Below are 14,335 nucleotides of genomic sequence, written 5' to 3' on the forward strand. Positions count from 1 at the left end.
CCTGGTTGCCGCTTAGTGGGACTATCATTTGTTTTTCAACAGGGCAATGATCCAACACACCTCCGGCTGTGGAAGGGCTATTCTGACCAGAAGGAGAGTGACAAGTGCTGCAGATACCTGGCCTCCACAATCACCCACCTCAACCAATTGAAATGGTTTAGGATGAGTTGGACCGCAGAATGAAGGAAAGCAGCCAACATGTGCTCAGCATATGTGGGAACTCCTTCAAGACTGTTGGAAACGCATTACAGGTGAAGCTGGTTGAGAGAATGCCAAGAGTGTGCAAAGGTGTCATCCAAGGCAAAGGTGGCTACTTGAATATCTCAAATATAAAATATATTTAGATTGTTTAACACTTTTTTGGTTACTACAGGATTCCATATCTGTTATTTCATAGTTTTGAAGTCTACAATGTAGAAATAGTAAAAATAAAGAAAAACCCTTGAATGAGTAGGTGTGTCCAAACTCTTGACTGTACTGTATATGCATACCATACATTACAATACAAAAACACAGTCATGGGAAGCACAAATAAACATCACCAGAAGAACAGTTACATTCCTCGACCAATAAGTCTACCGTCAATTCTTTAAATTGCTCGAAAGGCACCAAACATCAAGATTAAATGTATTTGTAATTTTGTTCAAGCAATACGGTGCATTAAAACTAAAATACATAGGAACCTCAAGAATTAACCAATCCTGTGAATGGGTTAGGCAACTCAAGTGTCTATACTTCAACAACAAAGTTAGATAAGACGGAAGTTTATGATGTAGGGCCCACAAAGGAGAGTAATGTAGAGATTCTATGGTCTTAGCGAAGTCCAGACAACCTTTTGATACAGGATGCAGTGATGAGTATCAAACTGTCACCTGTAACAAAACGAAGGGCACTTTGGTGGTGAGAATAACATCATGTCACGCCCTGCCTTAGTTATCTTGTTTTCTTTATTATTTTAGTTAGGTCAGGGTGTGACATGGGGATGTTTGTGTGTTTTGTCTCATCTAGGGTGTTTGTATTGTCTAGGTTTTTTTTCTAGAGTTCGTGGGGTTGTGTCAGTGTAGGTGTTTAGGTAAGTCTATGGTTGCTGGATTGGTTCTCAATTAGAGACAGCTGTCTATCGTTGTCTCTGATTGGGAGCCATATTTTAGGCAGCCATAGTCATTAGGTAGGTTGTGGGTAATTGTCTATGTCTTGACGTTAGTTGGTGTGTCTGCACTTTTCGTTTGATAGCTTCACGGACGTTTGTTGTTTTGTCTAGTTTGTATTAGTGTTCGTTCTTCTTTCTATTAAAAAGATGTATTCATATTCACGCTGCCCTTGGTCCTCCTCTCTTCCACAAAAAGACGAGCGTGACACATCACCATAATCAAGAACAGTAAAAAGGTTGACTGAATAATCTGCTTCCTACTGCTTAGAGAAAGGCACAATCTGTTCTATAGAAAAAGCAACTTAAATCTTAGCTTCAGAACAAGTTCTCATTTACAACTGCGACCTGGCCAAGATAAAGCAAAGCAGTGCGACACATACAACAACACAGAGTTACACATGGAATAAACAAGCGTACAGTCAATAATACAGTAGAAAAAGTCTATATACAGTGTGTGCAAATTAGGTAGGATGAGGTAGGTAAGGCAATAAATAGGCCATAGTGGCAAGATAATTACAATATAGCAATTAAAACACTGGAGTGATAGATGTGCAGAAGATGAGTGTGCAAGTAGAGATACTGGGGCGCAAAGGAGCAATATAAATAAAATAAATAACAGTATGGGGATGAGGTAGTTGGATGGGTTATTTACAGATGGGCTATGTACAGGTGCAGTGATCTGTGAGCTGCTCTGACAGCTGGTGCTTAAAGTTAGTGAGTATGAGTATCCAGCTTCAGTGATTGGCTGCAGAGAACTGGAAGGAAAGACGGCCGAAGGAGGAATTGGCTTTGGGGGTGACCAGTGAAATATACCTGCTGGAGCGCGTGCTACGGGTGGGTGCTGCTATGGTGACCAGTGAGCTGAGATAAGACGGCGCTTTACCTAGCAAAGACTTATAGATCGCCTGGAGCCAGTGGGTTTGGCAACAAATATGAAGCGAGGGCCAGCCAACGAGAGCATACAGGTCGCAGTGGTGGGTAGTATATGGGGCTTTGGTGACAAAACGGATGGCACTGTGATAGACTGCATCCAATTTGCTGAGTAGAGTGTTGGAGGAAATTTTGTAAATGACATAGCCGAAGTCAAGGATCGGTAGKATAGTCAGTTTTACGAGGGTATGTTTGGCAGCATGAGTGAAGGATGCTTTGTTGCAAAATAGGAAGCCGATTCTAGATTTAATTTTGGATTGGAGATGCTTAATGTGAGTGTGGAAGGAGAGTTTAGTCTAACCAGACACCTAGGTATTTGTAGTTGTCCACATATTCTATGTCAGAACCGTACAAAGTAGTGATGCTGGATGGGCGGGCAGGTGTGGGCAGGGATCGGTTGAAGAGCATGCATTTAGTTTTACTTGCATTTAAGAGCAGTTGGAGGCCACTGAAGGAGAGTTGTATGGCATTGCAGCTCGTCTGTAGGTTAGTTAACCCAGTGTCCAAAGAAGGGGCAGAAGTATACAGAATGGTGTCGTCTGCGTAGAGGTGGATCAGAGAATCACCAGGAGCAAGAGTGACATCATTGATGTATACAGAGAAAAGAGTCGTCCCGAGGATTGAACCCTGTGGCACCCCCATAGAGACTGTCAGAGGTCCGGACAACAGGCCTTCCGATTTGACATACTGAACTCTATCGGAGAAGTAGTAGGTGAACCAGGCGAGGCAGTCATTTGAGAAACCAAGGCTGTTGAGTCTGCCAATAAGAATGTTGTGATTGACAGAGTCGAAAGCCTTGGCCAGGTCGATGAATACAGCTGCACAGTATTGTCTCTTATCGATGGCGGTTATGATATCGTTTAGGACCTTGTGCGTGGCTGAGGTGCACCCATGACCAGCTGGGAAACCAGATTGCATAGCAGAAAAGGTACGGTGAGATTCGAATTGGTCAGTGATCTGTTTGTTAACTTGGCTTTCGAAGACCTTAGAAAGGCAGGGTAGGATAGATATAGGTCTGTAGCAGTTTGGGTCTAGAGTGTCTCCCCCTTTGAAGAGGGGGATGACCGCAGCAGCTTTCCAATCTTTGGGGATCCCAGACGATACGAAAGAGAGGTTGAACAGGCTAGTAATAGGGGTTGCAACAATTTCGGTGGATAATTATAAAAAGAGAGGGTCCAGATTGTCTAGCCCGGCTGATTTGTAGGGGTCCAGATTTTGCAGCTCTTTCAGAACATCAACTATCTGGATTTGGGTGAAGGAGAAATGGGGGATGATTGGGAAAGTTGCTGTGGGGGGTGCAGGGCTGTTGACCGGGGTAGGGGTAGCCAGGTGGAAAGCATGGCCAGCCGTAGAAAAATGCTTATTGAAATTCTCAATTATAGTGGATATAGTGATCCCTATGGGCCCTGGTCAAAAGTAGGGCACTGTAAATGGAATAAAGTGCCATTTGGGACACACTAAATGCTGTGAGATGTGCTGGTGTAATTGGACCGTTGCTGACTGCTGTAATAGTGCTGCCAGATTTCAGACTTCACCAGATGGCGCCAAACATGCACTTACAGTTTGAATGGTCAGCCTTATGGACAAATAGAACTTGTTTTACGAAGGTCGCAATGCTTTCAGAAATGCACTGCTGCTTCTGTGTTGTAGTTTGAACTTTCAATATCAGAAGTTAATATTTACTGTATTAACTATGGACTGTGAAAATTTCCTCTGAATTTCATGTTATGGTCAATAACAATAACTGTGAATCACAGGAGGTTGGTGGCACCTTAATTGGGGAGGACGGGCTCGTGGTAAAGGCTGAAGCGGAATTGGTGGAATGTTATCAAACACATGGTTTCCATGTGTTTAATGCCATTCCATTTTCTCCATTCCAGCCATTATTACTATCCGTCTTCCACTCAGCTGCCTCCGCTGCTGTGAACACAGGACACACAGCAACCTTCAGCCATAAGGACTAGAGTCACAATGTTAAATGCATCTTGGTAATTGTGTTTGTTTAAGTGGGATATGTTAATAAAAAAAATCTTAACCTAATCGTATTAGTCATGCTATTTACATTCAAAGTCCTCTTTAAACTTACACACCCCAAAACTAAAAACCACAACTGGATAAGAGCTGAAGACACAATAAACATTCGACAAGATGCAGTGAAAATCCAATAGTCGGTCACAGTAATTGTTACAGTTTATGCCTTGATTGTCTTTTATCTTTGTCGCTGGGGTTTATCCGTGACTGAAGAACTGCATATTACACTATTAGTACTCACGCATAGAAGCTCAAAGTTTCTGAAATATCATTGTTCCGTATATAGAACCATTTTTTATTGACCTAACACACCTACTGTATATCAATCTTTGATGTGCTCTGCTTGGTTGATGGCAAATTGCTATGGAATGTTCTACACATTGCACATGTTGGGAATAAAATATAGATTGAGTTTGAGAGCGAGAGAGAAAGACAGTGAGAGAGAGAAGGAGCGAGAGAGAGAGAGAGAGAGAGATCAAATCACATTTTATTTGTCACATGCGCTGAACACAACTGGTGTAGACTTTACGGAGAAATGCTTATGAGCCGTTCCCAACGATGCAGAGTTGAAAAATAAAATAGTAACAGAAAAGGAATAAAATAAAGTACACAAGAATAGAGGTATATGCAGGAAGTACCAGAACAATGTGCAGGGGTACGAGGTATTTGAAGTAGGTATATACTATTAGGCAGGGTAAAGTAACCAGGCATCAGGATAGATAATAATACGAGTGAAATAAAGAACAAAGAGAGAGAAAGAGGGAAACAGATAGAGTGACTGAGGCACTCAGACTACTGCTGGCTTCCAGACTGTCTATGCCAAACTTGTATCTTGCCCCATCCCTGATGCACCATATCCAAGACTGATACTAGCAGTCACATCCATCTATAGTATATCTGGAATGTCAGACTAGTTTGTCAGGCGTTTCCTTTTTCTATCATCTGTCCTGGTCTTAGTCCAAATTTGAACATTTTGGTTCCAACCACTGTGTCTTTGTGAGACGCAGAGTAGGTGAACGGATGATCCCCGCATGTGTGGTTCCCACCGTGAAGCATGGAGGAGGAGGTGTGATGGTGTGGGGGTGCTTTGATGGTGACACAGTCAGTGATTTATTTAGAATTCAAGGCACACTTAACAAGCATGGCTACCACAGCATTCTGTAGCGATATGCCATCCCATCTGTTTTGCGCTTAGTGGGACTATCATTTGTTTTTCAACAGGACAATGACCCAACACACCTCCAGGCTGTGTAAGGGCTATTTGACCAAGCAGGATAGTGATGGAGTGCTGCACCAGATGACCTGGCCTCCACAACCACCCGACCTCAACCAAATTGAAATGGTTTAGGATGAGTTGGACCGCAGAATGAAGGAAAGCAGCCAACACATGCTCAGCATATGTGGGAACTCCTTCAAGACTATTGGAAAAGCATTACAGGTGACGCTGGTTGAGAGAATGCCAAGAGTATGCAAAGCTGTCTCCAAGGCAAAGGGTGGCTACTTTGAGTATCTCAAATATAAAATATATTTTGATTTGTTTAACACATTTTTGGTTACTACAGGATTCCATTCCATCTGTTATTTCATAGTTTTGAAGTCTAAAATGTAGAAAATAATCCAAATAAAGAAAAACCCTTGAATGAGTAGGTGTGTCCAACCTTTTGACTGGTACTGTATATATACATACATATATTAAAATACAAAAACACATTCATGGGAAGCACAAATGAAACATCACCCAGAAGAACAGTTACATTCCTCGACAAATAAGTCTACAGTCAATACTTTAAATTGCCAGAAAGGCACCAGAACATCAAGATTAAATGTATTTGGAATTTTGTTCAAGCAATACGGTGCATTAAAACTAAAATACCCTCGGAACCTCAAGAGTTAACCAATCCTGTGAATGGGTTAGGCAACTTAAGTGTCTATACTTCAACAGCAAAGTTAGATAAGATGGAAGTATATGATGTAGGGCCCACACAAAGGGAGTAATATAGAGATCTACGGGTCTTTAACGAAGTCCAGACAACCTTTTGATACAGGATGCAGTGATGAGTATCACAACTGTCACCTGTAAAAAAAACGAAGGGCACTTTGGTGGTGAGAATCCAAAGGTTGTGTTCATGTTTAATGGTTCCGCCAGTTACACATTGAATGCTTGACTTGCATTCATTCCAGTATAGAAGAAATGCTAAATTGTCTAACCAACAAGGATTGTGATCCAATGATTGTATGCAAATTCACCATTTTACATATCATATTATGGCTGTGCAGAAGTCGTATAAATGCATAGGTCTCTGTGAATGAACAATTTTGATGAATCTTTCAAGCCATCGGAATAGTCTGTGAAAGGTAAAGGTTCTCAAACATGGGGTAATGGGTGGAGGGGGAGGCGGGAGGAGAGGGGGATTATGTCGACTTCGGCGTTTGATTCATTTTGGCCTGAGACCTATCTCTGGTGACGGCGGTAGAGCGGGGAGAGGAGAGAGAGGAGAGAGGAGCGTGCTGATTGATTGCCGCAGGGGGAAGCAAGGTTCTGCACGTTACCTTTTTGATGAATAGGCTGTCAGGGCCCGCGAACAACCAAATATGGCCCCGTAAATGAATGTTTAAGCGGTTATGCTATAAGTATAAATATTAAACGTCCATTAAGGGGGATTACACTTGGTGCCACTTTGAAAAAGGGATAATAAAAGGATGAGGGGGAAGAGGGGGTTGGGGGAGAACTCTGAACAGTCCAGGTGCATGGCTGCCTGTGTGTTTGTAATTCTCCTCTAACAAATGTTAGAATTCTCAGCAGAGGGGAAAAGTCCTTGACGTTAATCTCATTTATTCTGTGTGTGTGTGTGTGGTGTTTGCAGACTTGCGCGTGTTTTCAAGAGGGCGAGAAGAGGAGGACTAAAGATAGGGAGGCTTTAACTTGACAGAGCATGCCAGTGCATCGCCCTTCTCAAATTACGGAGCGATTAAAAGCATCCACGGTGGTGCACTTGGAGTGAGAGTGTGAATAAAAGCCTGGTTTAAAGATTATTTGTGCTCAGCATGGAATAATTCCCCCTCCAAAGAGAAATCAATAGCGCTGTGCTGTATGAATACATTTGTGTCACTGCCTGCCGAGGGGACAAGGAGAGGAAACCTTGCTCAAAATGACTAAAACCCACAAATTCCAAACGATCAGTGCTGATCCAGGGAGGAAAGCCTGTGCAAGTAAGAAAGCATTGGGAGCAAAACCAGTTCAATATGGAATTTAAAATCATTGGCCCAACCGTCTTCAGTCCATTTAGTGATAGGCATAACAAGACATACCGTAATCCAAATTGAATACTAACAGCTCTATTTCACGTACACATCCCTCCCAATGTGATTTSAATCTGTTAGAACTCAGTAAGAGAAAATTCAAATTGGCAGTTTARGAATCAGTAACTTTTGAAGCTCCTGCATTTGATTTGTCTAAATATGCAAATATATTCAACAAGCATTTTTTCAAGTAAGCATATTCCATCTAATGTTTGGCAAACATCCCCTTTTTTTCTCACCCCCCTCCCATATGTGTTTTTCACCCTCATTTGAGTAATGGCTAATCTTTTTCAATTGGGCACAGATCTTTTCTGCTTAATTATTATGCCAACTATACCAAAACAAAAACTAAATTGCACACACACACAAACACTCCTTCTCTCTCTCTCTCTTCTCTCTCTCTTCTCTCTCTCTCTCCTCTCTCTCTCTCTCTCTCTCTCTCTCTCTTCTCTCTCTCTCTTCTCTCTCTCTCTCTCTCTCTCCTCTCTCTCCTCTCTCTCTCTCTCTCTCTCTCTCTCTCTCTCTCTCTCTCTCTCTCTCTCTCTCTCTCCTCTCTTCTCTCTTCTCTCTCTCAAATATTCTGTACACTCTGGCTCTTGCTGGGGTGTCTTTGTGTTTTCCATAGTCCATGTAAAAGGGACTCAACATTTCTCTCATCTCTCTCTCTCTGTCTCTCTCTCTCTCTCTCTCTCTCTCTCTCTGGCTCTCCGCTCCTCTTCCTTGTTGCACGACCAATACACGACATTACACACTTAGTAATTAGTGGCCTGCGTAGGCCATTTACTGAATTACCTTCAAACATTGACACACGATCTGCATATAAGTGAAATGGTTCTATTGAATAGTTGCCGTGCATTTCCACATCCTCAGACTGTGCTCTCTCATCCTCACATTGGCTAAATGATGAACGCCAGCTCTCTGTCTGGGACTGATCCTCTGACAGCAAGACAGACAGGAGATCAATACACACAACTGCCCATCTCATCTCTGTTCTGTGCATTGGCTTTTCCTTCACTTCTCTTCTCTTAAACCCCCCAACCCAACCCATGCCCTGCCACTCCGTCCCCTCTACAAACACATGCCGTCCCCTCCCCTCCTTCCAACCCATCCACCTCCACTTCGCTCAGTCCTCCGTCCTGCTTTATAAAAAATATGATCCCATTGACCCAAAAGCCGATGGGAAGTGTTGCTCTATAAACAGACTGATGCTCAATAGGAGGCGCTGAGCCCCCCAGGAAGGGCACGACTGCTGTAGTGGACAGGTGTGTTTCTGATGGAGGTAGTGGAGGGGGGCGGGAGAAGTGTGGGTGGGGGGACATCTAGCATCTGAGTAGTTTGGCATCATTTATCAGTTTTATTGCTTTACTGTCTTGTTGCTATCTGCCACCATCCCTGGCCAACCCCCACTGCCCTTCCTGCACCCGTGACCCCTGTTCCTACGCCACGTTCCCTTCGATCACTCCAGGTTCCTCCTGTGCAATTAAGCGGCGGCAGAGGGCGGGTAGATGAAAGGTGTGACATTTTGCTTTTGACTGCAGATGAATTCGGAGCAACGGAACGGACGGATGTGTCCAGGCGTGAATATGGATTTATTTTCCCTGCGTTCCCACACTAGTCCACTTTCCTCACTCCCGCTCTCCGAAGTGATGGGACCTGGCTTTAAGAAAGGGCGACATGTGCCTCAGACTCATCCTAAATCATGAGTTGACAGTTTAAAAGGGCACGATGCAATGGATGTTTTTTTTTCTGTCTCCATGGTTATTTTTCCCACTCGATTAGCTGGGCTATGTGTTTTGCACTTTGTGTATTTGGTGGAGAGAGTATGTGTTACTGTTTCTCAAAAGGGTGTGTTTGTTGTTGTTGAGTATCTCTCTCCTCCTTGAATCCCTCCTAGTTACGGTTCCTTCTGTCTTTATAGTGTCAGTCATAGAGTGCGTGTGATAGCTGTACTGATGGACAGATGCCATTGGTTGAGATGGAGCAGGGCAGCATGAAGGCTGTGGGCCCTAAAAAGAGTCCACCCAACCCAAGTCCAATTGTGTCACCCAAACACTAACAAACACTTTAATCATCTAATAATTAATGTTTGCTCACAGTCAGTCTCAACCCTCTCCTTAGGTCCCCTTAATCTTAAGGGGACCTAAGATAAAAAATTTGCCTAAAATGACATACTCAAATCCAACTGCCTGTAGCTCAGGACCTGAAGCAAGGATATGCATATTCTTGATACCATTTGAAAGGAAACACTTTGACGTTTGTGGAAATGTAAAAAGAATGTAGGTGAATATAACACATTAGATCTGGTAAAAGATAATACAAAGATTTTCTTTTGTACCATCATCTTTGAAATGCAAGAGAAAGGCCATAATGTATTAATGGCGCAATTTTGATTTTGGCCAATAGAAGGCAGCAGTGTTTGTGCAAAGAGTTAGACTGATCCAATGAACCATTGCATTTCAACATTTTGTATCAACACTACCCAAATGTGCCTAATTGCTTTTATTAATACATTTTCAAGTTCATAACTGTGCAGTCTCCTCAAACAATAGCAGGCTATTCTTTCACTGTAATAGCTACTGTAAATTGGACAGTGCAGTTAGATTAACAAGAATTTAAGCTTTCTGCCCATATCTGATATGTCTACGTCCTGGGCATTTGTTTTGTTACTTACAACCTCATGCTAATCACATTAGCCTACGTTAGCTCAACCACCCCGTGGGGGACCCACCGATCCTGTAGAGGTTTTAACTTCACTAGGGTAGGGAGCAGCATTCGGAATTTTGGATGAAAAGCGTGCCCAAATGAAACTGCCTGCTACTCAGGCCCAGAAGCTAGGATATGCATATAATTAGTAGATTTGGATAGAAAACACTCTAAAGTTTCCAAAACTGTTCGAATAATGTCTGTGAGTATAACAGAACTGATATGGCAGGCGAAAACCTGAGGAAAATCCAACCAGGAAGTACTATTATTTTGAAAGGCTGTTTTTCCATTGAAAGCCTATCCATCATACAACGACTTAGGACCCAGTTCACGATATCTATGGCTTCCTTTACATGTGGCCAGTCTTTAGGCATTGTTTCAGGCTTTTACTCTGAAAAATGAGAGAGATACAGCACTTTCAATGAGAGGCCAGTGGAAATTTCCAGACATGAGTCCTGCCCATGATCGGGAACGCGCCTTTCTTGTTTCTCCTTTTCTATTGACGAAGCTTTTGTCCGGTTGAAATATTATTGATATATTTATGACAAAAACAACCTGAGGGTTGATTTTAAACATCGTTTGACATGTTTCTATGAACTTTTATTGTACTTTTTTGACTTTTCGTCTTGATGTTGAGAGCGCGCATTGTGCATTTGGATTTCTGAACTAAACCCACCAACAAAACGGAGGTTTTTGGACATAAAGAGGGACATTATCGAACAAAACGAACATTTATTGTCTAACATGGAGACCTGGGAGTGCCACCAGATGAAGATCATCAAAGGTAAGTGATTCATTTTAACGCTATTTCTGACTTTTGTGACACCTCTCCTTGGTTGGAAAATGGCTGTATGGTTTTTGTGGCTAGGCGCTGACCTAACATAATTTGCGTTGTGTGCTTTCGCCGTAAATCCTTTTTGAAATCTGACACAGCGGTTGCATTAAGGAGAAGTTTATCTTTAAATGTATGTTAAACACTTGTATCTTTCATCAATGTTTATGATGAGTATTTCTGTAATTTGATGTGGCTCTCTGCATTTTCACCGGATGTTTGTTTGAGACAATGATTACTGTACATAACGTGCCAATTTCAACTGAGGTTTTTGGACATAAAGATTAACTTTATCGAACAAAACACACATTTATTGTGTAACATGAAGTCCTGTGAGTGCCATCTGATGAAGATCATCAAAGGTTAGTGATTAATTTAATTGCTATTTCTGACTTTTGTGAGCCCTCTCCTTGGCTGGAAAATGGCTGTATGGTTTCCTGTGACTAGGCGCTGACCTAACATAATCGCATGGTGTGCTTTTTCCGTAAAGCCTTTTTGAAATCGGACACTGTGGTTGGATTTACAAGAAGTTTATCTTTAAAATGGTGTATGATATTTGTATGTTTGAGGAATTTTAATTATGGGATTTCTGTTGTTTTGAATTTGGCGCACTGCAATTTCACTGGCTGTTGTCGAGGTGGGACGCTAGGGTCCCACTTGTACCAGAGAGATTAAAGGAAAAGTTTACCTAAATTCCAGAAACTCCCAAGTGATTCCATACATTGAAACTAGTTCAGTGGAGTTTCCCCTCTCTCCCTCTCGCTCTTTCTCTGGAGTGCAGAACTGAGACAGCTGCAAAATTGAGTCACGTGACTTGTGACGTTGCTGGATGCAGGCCTCACTCTGCTCCGCAGTCAGCAATTGTAGGATTCACACATCTGCAAACTGTGGACAAATTCATTGTTTTATTGAAAGTGTACAGCTGAATTAACTATTTTTGTTAAAAATACTATCAGTTTTGAGTCAGGAAATGTATACTTTTCAACGTAAAATATTTGCAATTATTTTATATAATTAGTTTATGTAGCAGATTGCCATGGCAGCGGAGATGGGTAACAACTGCACATGAGCGCCCTCGCGGGGGACACCTGCTACTTAGAAACGTCACGATAATATGCCCTTATATGGAGGTTGGTGTCACATGTTTTTTGGGGGGTAGAACTAGTGAGGATATTGAAAGGTGCCGTATGTAACTGTTGGGGTGACCCGAAAAAAAAAGAGGGTTCTAGATCGGTCATTCTCATTGAAAGCAAGTCTAAAAAGCGATAGATCGTGCACTATTTCTATGCTTTCCGTTTCACCTGGAAGACAGTACAGGGACATTATAGTTCTCTTAAAAAAACAACCAAGAACCTGTCTGATGAAGTCAGGAGGAAGAGTAGCCTACTAGAGGGACGTTGACGTTGTCAAACCTTATTTAGTTGAGCCAGGGTAGCCTATTCTGACAAAAAATGTAGGCAAATTGAACTTCAGATGGCAGCCACCGTTTTAGAAACACTTCCCCAGGATCAACACAGTCTGGTGGTTGAATGCACAAGACAAGAGATTTAAGTGCCTTTGAACATGGTATGGTACGTCTACATGATATGGTGTAATGCTAATAACACAATAAGAACACCTCAAACGTCAAGGATCAGGCTACATACACCCAAACGCTTGCGTTCTCTTCTCAAACACACCTTTGTATTTTGGCACTGTGCCAGATCCAGTCCATGGAAATACAGTAGAAACAGCTGTTTCTTTTAGTACCCTTCAGTTTTCTGCCCCCATAATTTCAGATTGCACATCTCGTTCATTTTCATCGTCGCTGAAGTGCTTGCTACACACACACACAGCGATGTAAAGTTGGCTGCAGGAGTTTGTACATCGTATTTACTACTTCTAATTGCTGCTAACCATTTTCTGCATCTCGATGTATCTTTTACCGGAAACTGTGACATTTTGTGTCTTCTTCCATTTATTTCCTGTATAAAGTGCAGCCAGGGAGCAAACACCAGCCTGCTCTTGCTACCATCAATTTTCCACTTTGCATAACTAACTTTACTTGTCATAAGGCTAACTCTACGAACTTTCGCAACAGCTCCTTCTCCCACCAAGTAAAATTGTGACATCAAGCTCCATATAAGGGCATATCGTGAGTAGGGTGTCCCCCAGGAGGACGCACATAGTTGTCACCCATCTCCACTGCTGTGGCAATCTGCTACATAAAATAAGTATATAAAATTATCACAAATGTTTTAGGTGGGAAAGTGCGCGTTTTACTTTTGACAAAAATAGCTATTTTGTCCGCTTTCAATAAAATAATGAATTTGTGAAGTTTGCAGATTTGTGAATCATGCATTCACTAACAACGGAGAAGAGCGAGGCCTGGATCCAGCAATGTCAAGTATCATATGACCTGTTTTTGTAGCTGTCTCAGTTCTGCAATCCAGGGAGCGAGAAGGGGAGAGGGCAAACTCCACTGAACTAGTTTCAATTTATGGAATCACTTGGGAGTTTCTTGATTTTGGGTAAACTTCTCCTTTAAACTTTGCTTCAGACTGAAGTAGAAATGGTCCTCAACTCTCAAGACCTGCTTTTGAATCACCAGAAGGAGAGGTTAATGGCATAATTATTCTAACAAACGTTTCAATGATATTTAAATGTCATACTTTGGAATATGAGCACAGAAGATACATGCAGTATGAGCCTTTGCACATTCAAATGGCAAACCTTTAAGGCATGTTGAAATTCTAGGCACATTCAGTAATAAATCTGTCAAATCTAATTTAATAGAGCACAGTAACCTTCATGGGCTATGCAAACTGCTATCATTTGATATAAATGTGATTTTCATGTAATTGGGACTGGCGAGTGGTGATCATTCCATCAATGTGATTTTTGTCTTCTTCAGTTCTTGGTTACCCGTCAGTAAGGGGAAAATAATCCCACTTTTCTAATACACTATAATAACTAATTCACTTGCCTAATTATCATTTATCAAGGGAAATTAACATTTGTTTTAAGACACTGCTCTCTATAGTTTCCACAGTATGTCTATTCTTGTTTATAACTTATAGTAATTGCAAACGTATCAGTTGCGTGAAATTGTAGACATGATTGAGACGGTAAGAGAAATGTACCAGAGTATATCTGAAGACAGGGACATTGAATCATTCTCTACCACAACTACTAACACCATCTATTGTTTATTGATTGCTGATGACCTGTCATCCACAGAGGCTGAAGGTCAAAGTTCCTGCCTTCTCCTTCTCGCCAACGACCCCTTAAACTTGAGAAATCCATCATCAATATTGACACAGCTGCTCAGATTCAATGAAGACTGCTCCCCCCAAAAAACATTAACAATGCCAGGTGCACCAGGTGCATATTTCTAGAAGAAGAAAAAA

The sequence above is a fragment of the Salvelinus sp. IW2-2015 genome, unplaced genomic scaffold (assembly GCF_002910315.2).
Source record: "Salvelinus sp. IW2-2015 unplaced genomic scaffold, ASM291031v2 Un_scaffold4061, whole genome shotgun sequence".
Classification (NCBI taxonomy): Eukaryota; Metazoa; Chordata; class Actinopteri; order Salmoniformes; family Salmonidae; genus Salvelinus; species Salvelinus sp. IW2-2015.